This window comes from Falco biarmicus, chromosome 2 (genome assembly GCF_023638135.1).
Source record: "Falco biarmicus isolate bFalBia1 chromosome 2, bFalBia1.pri, whole genome shotgun sequence".
NCBI lineage: Eukaryota > Metazoa > Chordata > Aves > Falconiformes > Falconidae > Falco > Falco biarmicus.
The window spans coordinates 13370999-13394295 of NC_079289.1; positions in this window are offsets into that span (position 1 = coordinate 13370999).

A 23297-nucleotide genomic window follows, 5' to 3' on the forward strand; every position below is an offset into this window, starting at 1 on the left:
TGTGAACTGCCTAACTGAGATACCTAACTTTTAAATGGCAAAACTTACACATGACAAATCCCTCGCTGCATGCACGTGCCTGCTCAAAGTGCATGGATATGGGAAGAGTTGCTTCCCTGTGGCCTCTTGCTCACACATTTGAAACTATTGAGACTTTTGTGCAGACCACAAAGCAACAAATGACTTTTACAGAATGCTTTGGAAATTGCCTGAGCAGTGACCGATAGATCAGCGTGTTGCTTTGCTAATACTTCCCCACTTGGTTTTAATATCAGCAGAAAAATAAATGGCTTCATTCTGTATTTTTTATTTTCCCTTATTGCGAAGTCTTAGAAGGCTTCATGGTCTTTTGATGGGCTTGGGAAATAGTTATTAGTTGTCTCCTTCCCCTCATACTAGGCAGCAGGCTGTTTAATGTTAAATCTTCCTGTGAGCTACAGAGGGCTGCAAATTAGCACTCTGCAGAAAGCAATGAGGGAAGTGATGGGCATTGGTATATGTCCCATATAAGTACCAGTTCAGCATATATGTTTTCACAGTAATCTTATTAAAATACTGTAAATCAATAAACAAAGACTGTAAACCCATAAATGCTCAAACACCGTGTGATTAAATTGAGTGAATCTAAATCCCAGATGCTATTTTGGTCCTGTGCCGTGCTGAGATTTTGTTATTGTTACTGACAGCACAACATCTGCAAGGATAATTTTTATGTTCATTATATTTATTGTGTGGCTGAGAGAATTAGAAGCCCCTGAAGTACATCTTAAAAGGTTTTATTGCACTATAAAAGACTCTGTCACTTTAAACTCCATTAGCCAAGCTCTTCAGGTTCGTAATGAGATTCTTCGGAAGAGGCCAAGACAACAGAGCAACAGGGTCTTATCCCAGCTCCTTGCATGCAGTGCAACATGGCATGCACTGACCCAAGAGAAAACAATTGATGCAAAAGGCTTATTGAATTCATGGCCTTGGAACAGTGGCATGGATTTGGCAAGGCTTCTGTCGCTTTGTTTAGAGCTGTGCCATACGTCTGCCTCCAGTTCTAGGCTGACAGGCAAGATACGTGATTGTGCAGGAAAACCTGGGGATATCTGACTAATTTCACTCTGATTTTTTTTCAGAACTGTTGCTGTATTTCACATCTGAAAGTGTATTTTATAGATCTTTATGCAATGGAGACCTCAGCAGTACCTGAAGGACTTCCCAGTAGCCTAGCAGTTTTGGTGCAGGTGGTACAGCCACCAGAAAACCCCTCAAGCTTTGCAATTCTTTTTTTCCCTACCTTTTATTTCCTACTGGTTTTTTTTTTTTCAAAAGGGAAAGGAAAGAGTATATTGAGCCAACAAACAAAAAGATAAATAAAAACATCTGTCCGTAACACAGTTTTCTGGAGTTTTCTGGATCATGGGTGTGAAATGATCCATTCATTAATTTTAAGAGGCACCTTGGCACGGCTGAGCCTGTTCCTTGTTTCGCTTGTTATGGAGAGGTAAGCAGCTCTGCAGGGCGATGTGGCTTTTCATAAAGAAACTCTTGAAGATGGCGAGATACACCACCTCAAGCATCTCTTGCTATTGATTATAGTGACCATGGAGACCCCTAGGATGACCCTAGATAATGACTTTGCACTTTGAGATCACTAAGATGGGATAAAATGAACTCTGTCTTTACTTTATTGATCACTATCTTTTGCACATGATCTTATACTGTGGTCTGCAAAGGCAGCACTGTAGGACCATTTTTTTAGAGACACGACAAGTGACAGAGAGTTGGTCATTTCAGGAGGCTGATGCTTATTTACAAGAACACTACAATCTGGCTTCTAGATTTAATTTTGCCGTTGCAAGTACCTGTGTAGTACCGAGGTAGAAAGATTCCGTATTCCTCTTTCACCCTGCCAAAAAAATGAACCAAAAAATGCCCAAAACAACCCAAACCCCAAACTTTGTCCTTCCATCTGGATCAGAGAGAAAATCTAGTCCCAAACTCCACTGACTTCTACTAAGGCAAAATATTTTCTATAGCTGGTGAAAATAATGTATAATTCAAAGTCACAGAATCACTAGCGAGTTATTATATTTCACTGTACTAATAAAAAGTCAGAACAACATAAAGCATTACAGAGATTATGTCTTTCTTATATACAGTGAGTACTTGTTTCTTTATTAAAAAAATCAAGGCTTTTTCTGAAATCTTTATTACAAAGAAATGGATGTCATCAAAACAAACCAAGAATATGACTAACTGGCTGAAGTTTTGTGTTTGGTCTGAAAGAGTTACATAAATTAATGTACATACACAGATCCCAAAGCCACCTATGTATGGCCCCCAGAACAGCATGTGACGTAGAATCAGCACACCTCTGTATGAATTTTGGCTGTAAACCTTTATAGACCTGATGTAGATGTCAAAGTCTATATGCTCCAGGTCTCCAAACGGATGACAAACCCATCTTTCAGATAGCACTCACTAGTCTTACTGGCAAAAATTGCTTTTTCCATGGCAACAAGTTTCTGCTTTGTTAAATTTTTGCATGACTTTTCCCATGCACAACAACTCCAGCAACAGACAGTACAGATTTAGATCCTGCTACCCTAATACACAGGAGCAAGCTGGCAGCAGTGTAAATCTCTAAAACAGATTATTAGTTTCTTTATATAGTTAAGAATTGCAGGATTGGGACCGAATCAACGTCGGGAATGAGACAAAACATTGCTCATCTGTAGAAATCCTCATCGTCTGTGTTTGGATAACCACATGATATCCACAGCACTACTGTTTCACTGAGGTGATAATTTTGTATCCAATTTTTTGGATCAACCTACAGTTTTGATTTGATGGGGTTTCTCATGCCATTTGTCTATCAGTTCTTAGATGATTAAATTGCTCTCTTCTGCCAGACAGTTAATGAAGCCAGATCATCCCCAGGAAATCTTTCAGACACTCTCTGAAGATATCTCAGACTGCTCCATTACAGACAACAGCTCGGGACCAGAGAACCTCAGAACGATTTGTGCCCATCCATATAAAGCCGTCATTCTCTGGTGGTGTTTTGAGCCTGTATGTTTCTGCCATAAGCACACCTGGAAAAGGGAGGCAAGAGGTATGTTTTGGGATGGCAGAAGGAGCTTGCAAAACTGTATAGTTTTACTTCTTGGAGGTGTTTCTGGAACAGGCATTAAAGACCCCATCACTTGATCACTCAAAAGCCCAAGTGTTTGCCAGAGGATAGGGAAGATAGGTTGGAGAAATAGAATACAGGATAGAGAAAGAGAAGGACTTCTCTGACAAGCAGCTTCGGTCTTTTCCATGAATGGAAATTTTGCCATTGATTTTACTGGAAATAGCAAAGGTGCCAGCACAGTAATGGGAAGTGCACGGGATGGGGACTTGGGTAAGAACGTGCTGGACTGGTGTAATTTGAATGTCTGTCTTGCTGAATCACTTGTAGACTTCACAGAAGAAACTCAGTTTAAACCCACAGTTTCTCATGCTTTTATCCTGGCGACAGGTCATACTTGCAACAGGGAGAGAAGGTTTTCTTTGATACTAGTTATTTTAAGTTTCCACAGCAGTCAGTAGAAAAGGGCTGGAGTCTCCTTTGCACCTCTCCAGCTTTACTGTGGTGTAACTCCACCGACTCTCAGAGAGCCGCAGGGGTTGTCAAGCTGAAGTGTAATGGCAGTGAACTGAGAGAAGCAAAATATGATTGCCACCCCAATGCGAACAGAAAAACTGTTGACCAAAAATTGTTGTTAAGTTGTGGTTCTATTCTTATTTAATCTAGCTGCGTGATTATAAAGTTTCTTTTTGCTGTAGACTGATGATGGAAGACCATAAATAGTCCAAACCTAGAGTGTGCTTGTTTCATTTTGTCAGAGACAGAGCTGGCCAATATTTCACTTTGCCTGTGGGACTACTGAAAGGTCAATAAACCCTTCTATAAAAGTGCTTCAGGACTTTGCATGAGAACAATGTTTAGCATCCAGTTTTTGCAGCCTCATCCATGGAGACTGGTCTGCCATCTCTTCTCCTGATCTCTTTTTTGCTGCTTTCACAGCCCATGGTTTTGCGATTGCCTCTCCTTCTCTTTCATGCAGAAGGCAAAACATGGGCAGCTCTTTATAACAAGTGCATCATTTCCTTAATCGGTCCCCACCATTTCTGAGTGTGTTTATTTTGAGTAACTGAAGAAAATGTATTTTTGAAAAGCTTTTATTGCAGGTCAAAGAATATTTGGAAATTCAACCTTCAGTATTTCTATTTGCTTCCTTATTTTTTTAAGCAGGTTCTTATTATTTCATACTTCATTTGTTTTTTTACAACTTCAACATAGGATTTTTTTCAACAGCCTTCCTTTTAGTTTATAAAAAGCCACACTTTACAGCTCTAAACAATAGTAATGCATAATGCCCTTTCATCTGTTTTGATACCAGCAAGATTAAATTCAGTGGCACTCATTCTGTTTGTTCTTTAATTATAGGCTTCTTTCTGGTTTCTAAACATTTTTAAAACATTTTATCAAAACCAAAGTAATAATTATTTGTACTATTTCTGCTTGTTGACTTGTTTGATTTCAATGTATTAATAAATGCTCAGAGTGTATCTATGTTCTAGGAAAGTGTAAGAAATGTTTACAGAAATCATCTGAATGTGGTGTGTCTCTTGGTTTCATAAAAGGAGGCTTTTGTTTGTGCAAAATGTTGTAAAAATAGAAACTTCACTGTAATTGGCAGTCCTGATTCTAAAATTCTGCTTTACTGCATTTTCTTGGTAAAGATTTTCTCTGTCAAGTGATGGTGTTGCAAATGGCAGAAAGGAGTAAACCATGGGGGTATAGTTAATCTGTTTTCTGTTCTTTGGGTAATAGTTACACTTTGTGTGCATCAAGAACAAAATTATATTATGAAGACATGGATGCAAGGAATATTTTCAAGCTGTGTTCCATACTAAAGGCTGAGTTTGTGAATTAGTTCAGAACTTCCATGTTTGGGAAAATATAGGATTCTAAGTTAACGTCAGAGCCAACCAACAACTGACCAGTTAGGCAACCCTATTGATGCCTGTGTATCTACTTTAATTAAATCGAAGGAGTCTCTTGAATAGGGAGTTATTTCATCCATCGCATATTTGAAAAGCACTCCCACGTGGATCTCTGTGTGCTCACTCAAAAGTACATTGGGATGCTGCAGTGGGTCTTAGTAAAGCTAATTGGTAAGCCGGAGAAAAAGCAACAAGGATTTGTTTCCATACCACAACCCGCTGCTACCCCAAGCTGCAATGAGACAGTGAGAATTGGGATATTTAATAAGGCAGCACCTAGACAAGGGGATTACGCTTTGCAGATTTGGACCACATGCTGAGTTACATTCCACTGTTCAATTCCAGGAATTATGTGTTAACAGGAGATCTGTAATAGGTGGAAGCCATTCCTGCATTTGTATGACTGAGGGAGAGCTTGAAAAGAAACTTCAAGAGCCAACAAGTGAAGGATTTCCAGTAGTGGGTTAATTAATGCATTTCTTAATCTGTTTGTAGTCATGTTTCAAAAATATCACAGTTCTGTGTTTGTCTTTATCTTTGCTAGAATGAGTAAGAATTGGCATTTGCCTTTTTAACTCTGTGTGAACTCTATGCCGAGCCGACTGTACAAAGTTTCCCTGAATGTGCTGCACTGCAAGACCTTGGGACATTTGCCAGCTCCCAGGTGTAGCTGCATGAATTCACCTCCCGCCATACCCAGTCTCTGTGCCAAGGTGAGACTTGAGCAAAAGCCTTGTCTCCCCTCAGTGCTTTTTTCCTTGGGAAGGAAAATAGGGTGTGTGGGTGGAAAGGAGTCAGAGCACGTTTCTGCCACATCCTGAGCCGGATAGCTGGAAGGGAGGACTTGGGTATGCTAACCCCAGGTGTCTGCTTATCGTCTGGGCTCCTGGGGTAGACCAGCATACAAGTAAGAGTGGAAAGTATGTGTAACTAGTGTGAACTGGAAATTTAAACCCCACTGCCAGGGCCAGTTTCAGGGGCTCCCACCCACTTTTGTTGAAATTCTTCTCTGACAAACGATCACTAGTGCCTTTGGTGTAGAGGTGCAGAAATTTTGTAAAAATGTACTTAATTCTGAAAAACTGTTGTTTCCTTGTAAATGCTTTCACACGAGATACTGAGACAAGCACACCACCCTGCACCCCCACCCCTCACCCTGACATTTGTTTAAGCAGAGAGGAGAGGGGAAGCGGTTCCTTTCCTCTGCTGCGCAATGCAGCATTGCCTGAACCCCTGAGCTCTCACAGCACAGCTCTGTGGCGTTTGGAAGTACTGATTTGGATCCAGAAGCTTTGTGGCTGCATGTGCTTAATGCTGTGCGAAGATGAACAGCACTGCTTCTCAACTTAAAGCTATGTCACCTAGTGCTTATGCGTGTGTAGTCTCTGCATCCCACTGTCTGGGCTTCAGTCAGGCTGCCTTGGCACTGCTGCGATCAAATCTTTAACACTGCCTTGCATGCTTTTGGGACTTTTATTTGTTCACCTTTTAGGCCAAAAGTGGTTTAATACTATATTTTCCTGTTCTTATTAAAATGACAAAATAGGGCATGTAGCCAGGACACATGCTGCGGACAGTGTCTGCACAGTGCCTGTCTTTTGGGTGCCCAGTTACTTACAGACTTCTAAGAAGCCATTGCAAGCAGCGCTGGAAAGAGTCACCCTGAGGCTAGGCATCATGTGTGAAACAAAGGCAACCCTCTGGCAACCAGAATTTAGGACAACAGTCTTGCTTTTGGCTACATATAGGTCCACTTGTGTTTGAGTGCTACCACCATTTCACCTTCTCACTCTTCCATCTCACCCTTCACAAAACTTCCCAATTGGTATGAAAAACACCTCAAGCAAGATTCATTTGACCTTATGAAATCATATACAAAGCAAGTATTTACAGCTGACCAGCTCACCTAGAGTGAGGTAGGCATGTTTAGGGTGCAATTAATCCCATCCTAAGTGAGATTTTGAAAATAAAACCCAAAAATGTCTGGGACAAAAAGTTCAAAAGCAGACATCACCTTTATAGGCATCTACCATTTAATGAGGTTAATTCTACTTGACACACCTGTGTATAAATGCTCATGAACCTACTTTTTGTTGAGCTTGAAATCACAACATGAGGAACTGGTGGCACTGCAGAAATACTGTTGCTAATGGAGAGAGGGAATGGAAATGTTTGCAGATACTCTGGTGCTTTTGCAGTGATTGTTGACTGGGAAAGGATCAGCTATCAAATGTGTTTAATATAGTGTAAGATCTCACACTGCTTTATTAATCTCCTCTGATTCAAACAAAACTAGGCTTTCACCATGCCAGCCATACAGGATGCTTAATTTCCCAAGATTTTACTAATAACGCAATTCTCTTTAATTCCCTCATATCTGTTATAAGCAATTCCAATTTGATTAATCATGAGTAATACCTTCTAATAAGCCTATATTATTGCTGGTATAATTTTTTTGGCCAGCTGCCAAAGCTCACCTGTCTTATCTGCTGCTTTAAACTTTATCTGGGACTCTGCAGACAATGAATTATATTTCTGAGTGTTCGGATGTGGACTTAACTTTAGAATCACGGTAATACAGGATAATTCAGGTTGGAAGGAACATCAGGGTCCACTATGAAGTCTGACAAGCTTGCTCTAGAGTTTATACAGTCCAGTTTTGAAAACCTCTGAGGATGCAGACTGCACATCCTCTCTGGGAAACCTGTGCCACCACCTGACCATCCTCATGGTGAAAACGTTTCTCCATATGTCGAGTCCCAACTTCTGTTTCTATTTATGCCCATTGGCTCTCATCTTGCTGCCCAGCACTGCTGTGAAGAGCCCAGCTCTGTCAACTCAACGACCTTGCCGTAGGCACTGGAGGCTGCTGCCAGGTCCCTCAGTGCATTGCTGCTCCAGGATGAACAAGCTCAACTCCCTCAGTGTCTTCTCACAAGGCAAGTGCTCCAGCCACCACTGTCACAGTGGCTGTCCCTTAACTCCTTCCAGTTTATTGAAGGGGGCCCAAAACTGGTCAGAGTGTCTAGGTGTGATGAGTAAAGGGTGTTAATGTCTTACCTGGATGTCCTGGTTCTGCCCCTGTTCCTACAGCCTAGGGTACTGGTGGCCTTTCTGCTGCCAGTGTTCTGTGGTCCCATGCTCAGCTTTACCCCAGCAGGACCTCCAGTGCCTTTCCTGCAGAGCTGCTCCAGAGGCAGGCAGTGCCTGGCCTGTTCTTTTGCAGGGCTTGTCCTTCTTCAGCGAGGAACTTTACATTTGTGCATTTTAGATATCCTAAGGTTCCTGCTGGCCCACTCCTCCAGCTGCCTAGGTCCATCTGGATGTCAGGCCTGCCCTTCAGCATATCGATTGGTCCTCCAGTTTGGTGTCATCTGCAAATTTGAACAGGAGTGCACTCTGTCACCTACTCCATGGGGTCACTGATGAAGGTATTAAGCAGGCTGCAGGACTGCCCCTTACAGTATTCTACTTGTTACCAGCCTTGAGGTGGAGAGCAGCCCATTAGCCACCATCCTTCAACCACAATCGAGAGCCAGAGTTCTATGCCTTCGTTTGATCCACCCCTCCAAACCATGACATTCCAACTTGGATACAAGAATATTACAGGAAATATGTTGAAAGCCTTGCTGAAATTGAGGTTTAATGATATCCACTACTCTTCCCTCATCTAGACATCTAAGTAATTTTTTCTTAGAAAGCAATTAGATTGATCAGCATTGGTTTACCCTTTGTAAATCCACGCTGAGTGCTCCCAGCCACACTGTTCTTCATGTGTGCGGAAATGTGCTCCAAGAGGACTTACTCTATGATTTTCCTAGGGACTGAAGTGAGATTGTTGATTATTTAATTCCGTGGATCTTCTTGGCTTTTTTTTTTGAAAGTGGGTGCAACATTTACCTTTCTTCATTTGTCAGGGACAACTCCTCATCTCCACAGACTTTCAAAGATGATAATCTGGGCAGATTACCAAGCATGTGTTGTCTTCTGAAAGTGATGACTGAAACAAGACTAATCATGAGGCTCCTAAATTTGGTAGTGACCTGAACAATCCAGTCCACTTACATGCACCTGCTTGCTCTCCGCATAGCCTTCATCCCACATGCCTTGGTATCTGACAGTTCATAGCCAGCTGAAATCAATGCATTACTGTTTCACTTTTATTAGCTGAATATATTTATTAATATGTATTATTAATAACAATATTTTTATATTAATATATAATTATTTAGGCAGTACAAGGTCATCTTCTATTTTTCTTAGTAGCCTTTGGGTGTAGTGATTGATATTTTGGGACATTATAGACTTAAGGATTAACTTTGTCTCTTTTTCTTAGTTATAATATAATAGCAGGAGAGGGGAAAACCCAAACAAACAAACAAAAGGATTCGGAAAACGAAAGACTTCATTACTACACAAATTAACATAGAAGATTTATTTATTTGCAGAACAGCTACTACTCATGCTAAAAATCTTGAGTATAAACCAATCATTAGAGGTTAACTAATGGCACATTAATTAATGGTAATATAATTACACCACTCAAAACCCCATCCTCTCAGATTCAGTATCAGAAGTATCAATCAAGTGTTTAAAACAGGTGTCAGTGAGGGCTGTCAGCTCACGTCCTTCTTTCAGCAATCAACTTTGTTGGATATATTTGGTAACGCTATTGCCATCAGGTAGTGATGTGCTAAGTTCAGATGATGGAAAATCCATTGTCTGAGTCATTAAACTGTTTCACTGGGTACTTATTGTCATTTGAAGACTGACACTTTATTTCTTACCTCCAATTTTCTAGGTTCAGCTTTCAGATAATAGATTTCTATAAAGCATTATCTACTAGCAGAATTCCTGTGCTCTTTGAAGTCTTTCCTGTGTACTATGTATAGGCTGTGATCAAGTGATGGTGTATTTTGTTTTAGGAAGTTAAATAAATGAAGTGTCTTTATTTTCTTAAATGTGGCTTTTGAAACCTCAGTTCCATCTTCTGCCTTTTTTTTTTCTAAAATCCTTCAGATTTTTCTGCCTCTTTTTATAAAGTATAAGGCCTAGCAAAGGTTTCCAGAAAAGGCTTCATTAATTCTGTGTCATAGTAATAATGTCTCTTTACTTCTCTTCACTGTGCCCCCGCTGCTTTTATGCCAAAGATCGCACCTGCTTTCATAGTTGCAGTATCAAGCGGAAAGACATAGATGGCTATTCTTGCCCTGCAGCATAAACTTTGTGTAAAGAGCCAGGGGATGAGATCTTCACATAATTTAGGCAAAATAACAGTGACAGCAGTTAAATATGTATTACGGAAACATGGCAAGGCCCTATTTTGTCTGGATCTCATGCAGAGTGGGAGGAAGGGTGCTTGCATCCTGCTGAAGGTTTCAAGAGCACCGTGGAGTTGTGACTAGCAGTGCAGTCATTTGGGAAAATGTTTCTGAAGCATTTTCTCAGCTCTGTGACTGCTGTTCAGCAGATCATGCCAGTGGATAGAAGCTACCTTTATTTTTAGACAGCAGCCCAACCCACTTGGTTCCCAGGACTGATTAACCTTCCTCCTGCTGCCTTGCTTGAATTTGTCTAGTACTCTAGCTTTAGTCATTCTCCACTATGGTCCCTGCTTCCATGAGTACTTTTGATTTTCACAGAATTAGAGGGTGACTCTGGTGGGAAGGCACCTCCAGAGATCGTATGGTCCAAGCCTCTGTGCAAACCAGGATCACCTACAGCAGGTTGCTCAGGGCCGTGTCCAGTCAGGTTTTGAGTATCTCCAGGGATGGAGACTCCACAGCCTCTCTGGGGAGCTTGTTCCAGTGCCTGACCACCCTCACCATGAAATTTTCTTGCATTTCAGTTTAGGTACCTATTCGTTATTCCCGTCACTGGGCATGACCGAGTAGTCTGATTCTGCCTTCTTTACTCTCCCCCACCCCCAAGTATTTATACACATTGATTAAATCCCCCTGAGCCTTCTGTTTTGGATTTGCATGGCAAGGTTCTAGTAGCAGGGGGCTACAGGGATGGCTTCTGTGAGAAGCTGAGCTGTCTGACAAAGCCGATGCCAGCTGGCTCCAGAAGGGACCTGCCCTTGGCCAAGGCCAAGCCCATCGGTGATGGTGGCCGTGCCTCGGAGATAGTGTTTTTAGAAGGAGAAAAAAAAAAAAAAATGTGTCAGCAGGGAGCGAGGGGGGCCGGGAGGGGCGAGCAGCAGCCCCGCAGCCCCCCGGGGCAGGGCCGGGCCGGGCCGGGCCGGGCCGGAGGAGGCCGGGGGGGCTCCGGGCGCCGCAGCAGAGGCTCCCCGGCAGCCCGCGGGGAAGGGCAGGGCCGGGCAGGGCAGGGCAGCCCCCGGCGGGGCAGGCTGTGCCCCTCAGCCCACGGAGCCCGCGGGGGAGCAGCTCCCCCCCGCAGCCCGGGGCAGGGGGTGCCCGCGGGGGGCTGTGACCCGCGGGGGCCGCGCTGGAGCCGGCTCCGGGCAGGGCCCGTGGCCCCGCGGGGAGGAGCCCGGGCCGGGGCCGGGCTGCGGGCAGGGCCGGTGCCCCCGGGGGGGCTGGAGCCGGCTGGGCCTGAGGGGCTGCGCCCCGCGGGGGGCCCCGCCGGGACAGGCCGTGAGGAGCCGCAGCCCCGGGAGGGCCCCGCGCTGCAGAAGCCCGTGCAGGGCTGTCTCCCGTGGGAGGGCCCCGCACCGGGGCAGGGGCAGAGGGCGAGGGGGAAGGAGCAGCAGAGACAGCGGGTGATGCGCTCACACTGCGCAGCCACACGGTGGGAGGAGGTTGAGAATTTGGGAATTAAGTTTAAGCCTGGGAAGAAGGGAGGGTGGGGAGCAGGTGTTTTTCTGATTTGAATGGTAAGAAATTAAACTATTTTTTCCCAAGTTGAGTTGTTTTGCCCATGATTGTAATTGCTGAGTGATCTCCCTGTCTTTATCTTAACCCAAGAGCTTTTTGTTATATTATCTTCCCCCTGCCCAGCTGAGGAGGGCAGTGATAGAGCGGCTTTGGTGGGCACCTGGTGTCCAGCCATGGTCAACCCGCCACACTTTGTCTTCTCCATGCTGAACAGTCCCTGATCTCTCAGCCTCTCCTTGTGTGACAGATGTTCCCGTCCCTTAATTATCTTGGTGGCCCTTTGCTGGACTCACTCCAGCATGTTGCGCCTTCCATGTTGGGGGGGAGCCAAGCACTGGACACAGCACTCTGGATGTGCTGAGCAGAGGAAGAAGATCACCTCCTTCAACCTGTTGGCAATGCTGTCTATAATGCAGCCCACAATGCTGCTAGCAAACAGCAAAATTCACTTCTCATGTGAACTGCATGTACATCTCAGGGCCAAGAGAACAGTTTTCTTCCTTTCTGCCAGCCTCCACATCAGTAGGTTATCAGATTTCCTTATCTTGCTTTGTTTGTGGTACCAACACCTATCTTTGCTGCAGGATAGTTTCATCAAGTGAAGTGAGGCAGAGAGTTCCTCATCCCACATACTTTGAAGCACTCACTGGAGATAGGTGTTCAAACTCTCCCAGATCAGCCTGGAACCTGATTGTCCTGCATCTTTTTATGTATTCTATTAGGGTTTTTTTGCAAAACCAGAGTTGCTGATGCTTTTTTGCAAATAGGTGGTCCTATATCACTAAGAGTTCATTTTTAAAAGGGGTAGGACACCTGGATCCTGAAAAGATGTTTAACACCTTACTTGTTTCTTCAAAGTCAACGAAGGGAGATAGATACTTAACTTAGACGGACTGGATTTTCTTCTGGAGATCTTCAGAGGTACTGACTTCCTCTCATTGTCTCCATGTGCCACTTAGGGTGTCCACATGTGGATCACAGGTTTAGATGTTTGAAATGGAGTCAAAGCCAAAGTTAGATTTCCAGATGCCCTGGAAGTTTGCAGCAGCCAGCTGAAAGCATGGTTCCAGGACAGCCCTTTTATTATTTAGATGGCTGCTTTGGCCCAGGCTTTTGAGCTGTTAGAGTAACATGAGTCTGCTCACATCGAGCCCCTCAAGGGGAATCAGTGGTTAGAAATGGTGAAATTGCTTATGTAATTTAGATAGCCTTTGAATATGACCAATGGCACTTGGTCCTTCTGGTATCACGGCTTTGCTAAAGTCCACCCACTCCATTTTTTAAGGAAATACACTCCTCAATGCTTTGAAAGGAAATACTGGTATTGTCTTCTGGAAAGATTAGAGAAGGAAAAGGAAAAAAAAATCCACTTTGTTTTGGTTTGGTATCGCAAAACTGAAGTTCAGCTTCCTAGCCAGTTCTCCTCAGAGATGCAGGGCATGATCTCTCCTCAGCCCCCCTTGATCGCCGCTGCCTTTGAGTCCCTTGTTTTCCATTTATGTTGGTCATTAGATACAGCGGTTGAGACCTGCCTCTCAGGAAAAAGAAAGCAGTTTGCTGGCTGCTTCCTACAGTCCAGGCAGATTGTGAAATGCAGTTTTATATTAATCCAAACAGAGACTTCCTAGTAGATGCCGTCACTTTGGGTTTAAAAACTTCACTCTTGGTGCAATTGGTACTGAGTGGGAAAATTCTTGTGGGTTAAATAAACGTTATCAAATATTTGAAAATCAGCCCCTATGAACCTAGTTCTCTCTCTGCATGCGTGTGAATAAATATGAAAAGAAAGATGTTTTTATAAGAGAGAAGGTAGAAACCAGCAGTTTCCCTCCTATACTTTGGCAAGTTAATACTGTGCAGTAACTTATTTTTCCTGTCAATTTGGCAGGATATATTTTTTCACCAATTTTATTCCCATGCTGAATTGTTTCCCTAGTGTTCATAAATGACAACTCTGTGTTGACTTATCCCCATACATTGTATATAGTATTTGGCTTGTCTTTAACAGTACTACCTTTCATTCTTAATGACATTCATTTTCCAGAATAGACTGAATGATCAAGTTCCACAAAAGGCAAAAAGGAATAGCAGATGTGAAACACAAGATCAGTCATTTTTCCAGGAATATTTCCCAATCAACAAAGGTTAGCAGAGGTAATGGGGTGATCATTCTGTCAGGGCCCTCAGAATAAACTGATCTAGATCTACCAGGCCTAAATATCTTCTGAGTGGCTTTACTCTGGAATCCCTTACGCACTAGGGAGTGTGACAGTCCTGCAGCCAGCTGACAGGAGAGTGAAGAGCCTGGACATCAGCTGAGTTTAGGCTGGATGAAACCAAGCCCTTAATATTACAATGGTGGGTTGTAATGTGTAAAATAAAACAGAGAGGTTGACCTTGTTAGAGGACATTTTAGCTTTGATTCCTTATAAATTTTAAATCTTTAGCTATTGAAGTTGAAACCTTGGTCAGACTTCATCTCTGTTCAGGTGCAAATTCAGAGCAAACAATGCAACTGTCTGTAAAGCTTGGCTGTTTCAAAGCAAGGAAAGGATAATTCCCAAATATTTTCCCCATGATAAATTGCAGTCCTACAGGTTTGCAGTAGAAATACACAAAAGTCAGTTCATCCCTTCGTCCAAAGTCACAGGGACCTCTTCTCCTATAGGCTTTTCCAGAAACCTAGGAATCTCCAAGGTGACCACTTCAAAACAGCTGCTCTCACACTAGGGGGGAGTTTGTTTTAGACGTATTGAGGTTAATTGGATGTGGCATCTATTAAAATAAAAGATAAGTGTTATCTTTTGATAAGGTGGATACAGTAGATGGTAAAAATTGTTTAGGCTCCTATATAGATGTGAATTTGGTTTGGGATTGGGTTTTTTTCAGGTGTTTTTTTGTTAGTGGGTTTGGTTTTGGTTTTGTGAGAAGAAATACGGTTGTCCATATTTGAGATTAATTACCCATCATTGCAATCTAACAGCTTTCCTCTACATGCTGCTTGTTTTGAGCTGATGTGCCATGGCTTCTCATTTTCAGTCTCTTAGTTTTCTCAGTGTTTGTTTGACTCTTACTTGAAATTATGTTTGATTATGTCCATGCTCCAGTATAAATCAAAATGCCACTGTTACCACCTGCCTGAACCTGACTCAGAATTGAGACTTGTTTTACATTTAGATAAAATACCTCATACCTAAATAATAAATTGTAAAGTCTTTCACTCCACAAATGTCAATAGAATTTGATTCAGGATTAAGACAATTTTTGACTGCGGTTGCAAATATTTAATGCGTGAAACAGGAATATATTTTTCCTTTGCTGTGAAAGCTGGAGTTAAAGTGGCAAATCTTTTTGATCATTCTTTGTTGCATTCATTGGAATGACATTGTAATAGAAGGGTCTTGTGGACAAGGTAACATTTTTATGAATTCACTTGAGTAATGAAGTGGTCCAGTTACATATCTAGAAGGAATAAATTGAAATTCTTGAACAGAAGAAAATTTAGCTTGTGATTAGGTCTTTGGTATTGGCCTCAAGAAGTCAAGATTCAGTCCCTGATATGTTGAAAATGTGTCCTGGTATTTTAGTCTCTATTGCCTCAGATATTTTTAAGGTTTATGTAGCATTCATTAGTGCGTAAGCCTCTGAAGATTCGCTTACAGTTTAAAGTATACAGGAAGAAATCCTCTTTGCTATTCTCTGTGTGACTGTAGGTCACACAACATAGATCTGCTCCTTAGAAAAACTCCTAACAGCATTAGTCATGAAGCAGAAGGGTGATGAGTTCCATGGGTACAGGAACATCACTAGAATAGTGACCTCAGCCCTGAGAAGCAAGTGTCATGACTGTGGTTTGAGGGCATCAGTAGACCTCACCTGTGGTCTTCCTCCACTCCCTGTCCATAGGCCCAGCAACACCATCTTTAGTCCAGGTGGTGGTCATCAGTCCCTGCCCCGTCAACACCATAGCACCTTAGGAGTGCTGGTCTCCAGGTCTGACTCTGGCCCCATGTGCTGGCTGGACCCTGCCTTGTCTCCAGCTCTGCCTCCAGTCCCATTTCCTTTTTCTCCTGCCTTGATTCCCTGGACGGTCCCTGGCCCTGGTTCATTTCTTGCTGTGACCGGGACTGTTACCAGCCCCTAGCTCTGCCTGCCATGTTTGGACCCTGTGAGATGTCACCCCATGGTCTGTTCTGGGATCTTCCTTGGCTGCTGGCTCCAGGAACAGCCACCCATTGCTGCACCCTGACAGCAGGATATTCCTTGGTGATCAAGATATTTCCTACTGTTCACTGAAGCAGGTTTTGTACCATGCTGAATGACCATTTTCCAAGTTACTTAGTCAAGTCCTCAAAGGCTGTGTCTGCCTAAGCAGTTGCTTTCAGTTATGTGAAGCCTGTCAAATATGACACGGAAATGCTTAGGAAGGGAATTGTTGGGGGAAGTCTCCATATGAAGTCTTCTTTATTTCTCCCTGCTCTGAGAATGGCTGAGATGGGGTACTTGGTGTTACACACTGATGCAGGTGTTCCCCAAATACCAGCATTATCACTGTGTCATTCTTTAAAAAGTATAGAGCCCCAATAAGGATAACAGTCCAATAAATGGGCTGCCAAAGAGAAAACCATAAAGTTCCTGAGGCTAAAGTTTTTATAAAAACAGAACAGCCTTAAAGCATTTGCAGATTATGCTTATGCCAATATGAATTTTCAAACTCAGATTCTTTAGCAACTGTTTTTTACCTTCATACTGCCATCCACTACAGTACAGCATCTAGTTACCTTCTGTGCAAAGCCAGTGGCAGAGGAACTGTACTGAGTGCTACAAAATAGGTAGATAAACACAAACCATGTGTTTACAAATGCTTATAAATGTTATAAATTATAAAATGACCACTCAAGGTCCTTTTAAGCTCTATTTCTCTGATTGTGCCCATATGTCTCCTATTACACCTTTTCTCAATAAAAAAATATTTGAGATCAAGTTCTGGTTTAGTTTAGTAAATTTCCTTTTTGCTTGTGGAAGGGGAAGACAGCGTTGACATTTTTCTGCTAAAAATTATGTTTGTGGAAGTGCCTTTCCTGAAGGGTCATATTCTGTAACAATTGTTAAACCAGGACACACCAGATATGTTTCTTTTCACTGAAAGCTTGTCATGTGGCTGGGCTGGCTGGCACTTATCTAATTCATGATGGGCACTCTGCTCTGTATCGCTTCCTGGGGAGTGCAAATACTGTACTGACTCCTAAGATATGAATTTAATCTTTAATGTAATTTCACTTGATTTTTAACTGTTTCAAAGATAAGGACCAACATTTTTGACATTGGAAGCAAATGGGGAGTAGCCTGGTCCTGGAGAGGAATCTGCTTTGTTACTGGTGGACTGCTCACAGGGAGGATGGGCAGCAGCATCCACAAATGGAGCCCTGTTCATTTGGTGCCTAATATACTGAATTACAGTCTGACTCCCACAAATACATAAAGGCAGGAGGGAATAGAGTACAACAAGGTAGATGTTAAGAAGTGCATTTTTTACTGGTCTACTAGGGGAGACCAGATTCAGAGTTCCAATACCATATTAAAAAGTGGAAATCTTGATGGCCAATTTAATGGCTCATATTTCTGTTAAGGCATATTAAAAAGCCTTTTATCTTTCTAAAAAGTTGCTCTTCCATTGTGGCAACTTCTGCCTTCCTTTCAGCTCACCTCTCCTAAGTTTTCTAGCATATTGGTGATGGCAAGTGGTGGCATCAGCTGAGAAATCTATCCTATGTGAGAATCATCCTGCCTCCAAACACATCCCAGCTTCACTAGCTTGCTTGCAAAATATTTATTACATTTTGCTTTAAAGATTGGTGTTTAATTTTTTAAATCTACTTTTTCAGCTCTGGTTAATATTGTACAGCAATTTATGGGGATAAATTATTTAAAATATTTCATAGTGTTACACAAAATGTTCTACGACTATTAAAAGTCTCTTAAATCTTTAGACAGATGGATTAAAACCCCCACTGTCCCAGTATCACTGAGTGGCTATTGCATGTTCCAGATAAACATTTTGATGAATACTGCCTAAGCCATTGCCTCTATCTTGCTGTAGAGAAAAAAAAAAATCTGCCATGGAGGAAAAATATAGCTACAGGCAAGAACAGAAGACATTCTTGTAATGCCTAAACCTTGGAAGAAGAAAGAACATTTGCTCAACAAAATAAAAGTCCTCTGTAGGAAAGGATGGAACTGATTTACTGCAAATAGGAAGCATAAAGGATCACTAGGATCAATGTACCCTCCTCAGCTTTCTGTTATTTTTAATGGTTTACCTAATACTGTTGAGAGTTGAATTTTCAGGTGTGGATATGATACTAATGCAGGAAATACAGCAAATAATGAAGAACAATGAAGCTTGACACAGAGGGCTTAAATCATTTAAATGCCTTTTTCTAAGAGACAATGTAGAATAGCAAAGAATCCAATGAGATAACAAATAGAATGTCACTGCAGTGTGTTACTAGGAGTTCATAATAAATTTGGGGAGTTATTATGGAGATATTCCCCATGGCCTTCAACCCACTGTGCTTCTGTATTGGATAAGGCAAACAGAATTGCCAGGAATACAATATAAATCAGAGAAGATAGTATTATTGTATATAAAGTAGTTAGACAGCACCTAGAGCACTATAAACAACACTGAACATCACACCTAAGAAAAGACATAAGTGCCCATGAGGGTGCAATAGGGAGCAAACAGATTTGGTCTCAAAGGCATTTGCCTGAGGAGCCAGGGTGTGTTTTTAGTGGCTGAGATAAGATTTTGTGCTGATATAGCAGAGCTTCTCCAGACAGTGAAAGGGATTAATGGAAGAGGCTCAGAGAAATTTGCCAAGTACACATCAACAGAGATTGCCCAAAGCATTATGGGGATTTGGGCAAGCATCCAATGTGTTACTTTTGTCCATCTTTAGAGCTCCTAGCTGCTTCAGGAGCTCCTTGTAGCAGGTGGCTGTTCAGTGCCACTGAAGTGTGAAATAGTTAGGAAATTCACTCCAGTGATCAGTATTTGCTGGAGGAGGGTGGTAGATTGAAGCACACTGTGCAGTTCCCTGAGCTTGTGGTAGTCCACCAACCCTTCCTGAGCAGGAACTTCTCAATGACATCTGACCCATTGCATAGCAACAGCATCCAGGCTGGCCATTTTCATTCAGTTTATCTACAGAGTGCCTTTGAAGCTTGTCAAGAGCAGATCAGTCCATCCTCCGGAGGGAAAAAATGGAAGGTTATGGAGATGGCCAGTGTTTCTCTGCACCCAGTTTTCCTCCTACTCCAGGATGTAACACTGGCATCAGGCAGACAGGATGGCCCATGATCTTTCCTGGAGCATTAGTTTCACCTATCACAAGGGTAGATAAGGTTGATAGACATCATGAAGTTCAGCCAGGATGCTTAATGAGGGAAACATAAATGTGAGGTCAAGCCTTGGAGGCATCAGAGTGCTCTCAGGACCATGCAAGACCACAAAGTCTAAATAACACCTATATATTTTCAGTAGAATTGTATAGGGAGGAATTGCAGTTCATCAGGAGGCATTCTAGGTAGGAATAATAAAACTATGAAATGTAAATACAGGAGTTCATCCCAACCTTCTTGGTGTTAACCTCTTTGTGTTTCAGTCATGCAGCAGAGATGTATGGAGCTGCAAGGACAGCAATGCTGCTGAGGAACCTTGTCATGATCAATGGCATGGGTTTTGAAGAGTGGCTTAATGTCTTAATGTCCTAAACGTGGATGAGACCTTGAGATCCAAGCCATTTCTGAACACCACCACCCACAGAATATGTAGCCCCGCAATGCAATGTAAATGGTGGATATTTACATTCTTCAAATTACTTCAATTTATATCATTTTCTATAGTTCTTTGTATAGGAAGAGATGATCTGACCTTCTTTAATTCAAACTTAAGCTGTAAATCCAATCACTGCTGTGGCTTTATGCCAGACGTTGTCATCTGTTGTGTCTAACTCAAGTAAGCATATGAATTTACTATCTACGCTCTTCTGCATTCCCTGTACTCACCTTGTACACCTCAAATACACGGAGAGCTGCAGCATGGCTGCCAAGGGTCATCTGAAGTCTTTGGCCTTCCAGCAATGGGGACACCTTGTTTGGCTGGTAGAAAAAGCCTGTCATGTCAGGCATTTGCACATCATGTCTGCCTGTGACTGCAAAAAACCCTGACCTGATCATCCTTTCAGTTCTGAATACCATCTTTTCTCCCCCTGGGATTACTGTCTGTGGAACCTATACCAGGGCCTGCAAAATGATGGTGCTGAAAGCTCTCATTTGGCACAGGAGTGTGAAAAAAATGAAAATTAAGTATGAAGAATTGTTTTGACTCTGTTAAGTGGAGGTTGCAGTCATGGTGGTTCTCAATAAACCAATAACGAAGGAGCTTTTGCTATCCGACAGCAATATAAAACACTGGGGTTTGAAAGTATCAAAATAAGTCAGTAAAAATGCTGTTTTCTGAATCTTTGCAAGTTTTCGTCTGCACACTGACGTAGGTAAGAATGATGGCCTCAGCTGTACAGATGACACATAGCATCTCTTTGGTGAGAGATGACTTAGTGTATGCACTTTCATTTAGGGTGTGAAAGTTCTTGATCCTTGGTATATCTATTGCTTAAAGGATTTTCATCTCATAGCTATGGGAGAAATTACTATGCAGCAGAGAAACATTCAGACTTGCTTTAAATTAGAGATGTAGGAGCTGGCAGCAGTCCAAAGCACAGGTTAAATCATGCTGTGAGTCATTCTGTTGAAAGGGGCTGCTGCTGGTGCCTGAGATAGCTCATTTAAAGCTAGTATGCGATAGTTTCACAGTGCTCTGCTGGAGAAGACATACCTTTAGGGCTGAGCTCTGACTGACCTGCACAATGGGAGAGAGGAAGAATTCAGAGTTCCCTCTCAGCTCTTGGGTAAGAGCAAACCTGGATTAAAACCTTATATTCTGAGATGGTTCCTCAGAAGAACTGTGGGATCTCCAAGGAGAAGGCAAATAGAACGGGGCAGGAAACAGGAGAACTGGAGCTGCGGGTGTTAGTTCTTCCCTTGCTAGTGGATTGGCTTGGTGGCACAGATAGCATGTCATGCCCCTCCACTGAAGGGTCACAGATGTCTCTGCTCTTCTCATTATGTTTCTAACTGCCAGGCACATTTGGTGCTTTCACAGTAGATCTCTTCCTGCAGCATGCTAGATGTAACTAATGTAAAAAAAAATACTGTTTCAGAAGGTAAAAAAGGTCACAACATCCGGATACATGTCCCCAAGTATTTTTGTTCAGGAGCAAAAGCTTTGGATTAGGTCTGTGGCTGAATGGCTGGAGATGGCAATATTGTGCCTGATTTTAGTAAAAAAAATCAGCCCTGAAAGTAATCATTATTTTAGAAATCCAACAGACAAATGCATGTAGAGTGGAGAGCCTGATCAATGGAAACCTTGGACTTCTATATTTCTGTATGATAGAAATTCACTAAAAGTAATTCAAGATCTGTGTCTTTCTTAAGTATAAAACAAGACAACACCATAAAACATTCAAGCAAATGTTTAATATACATCAGAAAAATGAGTTACGTAAATCTGTGCACAATAGGATTGCTTGACAGGTAATTTGTAACCTAATTCATAAAAGTCTAATAACAATAAAAGATAAATATAGAGCTACATTTTAAAACTGTCAGGCAAAGATTAGATAACTTATAAGGTAATTGGCGTTTATGTTCTGGTAAAGGCTGCTAAACAATTATTTCTTCTAAAAATATTATCATGCTTTGAACAAAGTGCCATCACTGATCTGTGCAGTGACAGAAGTTTTCAGGTTTATTAGAACCACATTTTCATCTAACATTAGAGTTTTTATTTGATCTTTAGTGGTCAGAAAAATCTGGACTTGAGAAGTCTGGTACTTCAGTGTAATCAGATATAAATTCTTATGGGATAAACAGATGCATTATTAGTTTGCTGTGCTACTTTTACCCTTAAAGGGAAATAACATACATAAAGAAAAATAGGTAGATAGACATAGGCAGTAACATTCTTTACGTTATTACTAAGCATGGAGGAAAACATCAGATAAACCATGGTAACTTGATTGTCAGGATACATTGAACAGTTTATGATAATAATGAACGCAGCGAGATCTCAAAAAGAGACAAAAAGTTCTTTGCCTGCATCAACTCTTCTCTTAGGTTTGTTGTAAAGATCCCTGGGTGTCTGGGAGCTTTTTCAGATTCTTGATCTTATCTGAATACATTCCTGCTGCCGTACTGAGGGTAGATGGAAGGAACAGAAAGAGTCTGTGCTGGAATGGAAGAACAATGAACTCCTGCTGATTGTGTTAGATTTAAGGACAGAAATCAGCTGCGGGGCCTGGCTGACACTGCCCAATATAAAAGTCCGCATGAATATAGAAGGTATCAGCTCTCACTGTTCCAGTAGCTTCAAATTCTGCTCGTATGGCCTGAGACAGTACACACATGGAATATAATTTAAAAAATGTATCTGTATGCAATTGCAATAAACCAGCTTATTCATTAACCTACAAAGGATGTTTTTCTACAAAAGACCTACGACTGGTTGGGCTGTGAAAAGCACAGAGAAGTTGGGACGTGTTTGAAAGCTCAAAGGTCACTACCACATGATGCAGAACCAAGGGGAGAACAACTGCCAGAAGCAGAGCACAGGTGGGAGATGACAATGATTATCACCTTCTCCTGCCCCTGCCTTGAAGGATGGATGCGGCTGTGTGCTAGAGGAACTTGGCCAGGTTGATCCTAGCTGACTACCTCCTTCCTCCAGGTGAGGGTGTGGGATTGTTTTGCAGCGCTTGTACCAGCCTTATGGTCCAGAGGAAAGGTAAGATGCTTTTTAATAAGCAGAGGGCTATACGCAGTCTGGGATGTATAAGATGGCTTTGAAGATTAGAATGAAGGTTTGCATTTCTAAGAACGTGAATTGTTCAGATATTTTAAACCTACCCTCTAAACTTCAGATGGAGACCTACTAAATATGACAAATGCTTGTGGGGTTATTGCTGAAATGACTTCAGTATCTTAAGTAAAATGTTTTGCGAGCCTATTACATTGGATGGGAACAGCTGCTTAATATATTCAAGAAGGCTGTATTGATTGTGGGATGTTTGTCTTAGAATGAAATGGTCATATCTTCAAAATCCAAGATGTTTTGAGTACTTCTAATATTTCATTAATCTTTACTCTGACTGCTTTGGAAATTTGAGTTTATGGATTGTTCTTTTAAGTTAAAAATTGTTCACAATTTCACTTCTTGAACTAATATTCTTTTAACAGTATTTGTAAGTTATTTTTTCCAAAATGCAATATGCAAGACACTTGGGAAAT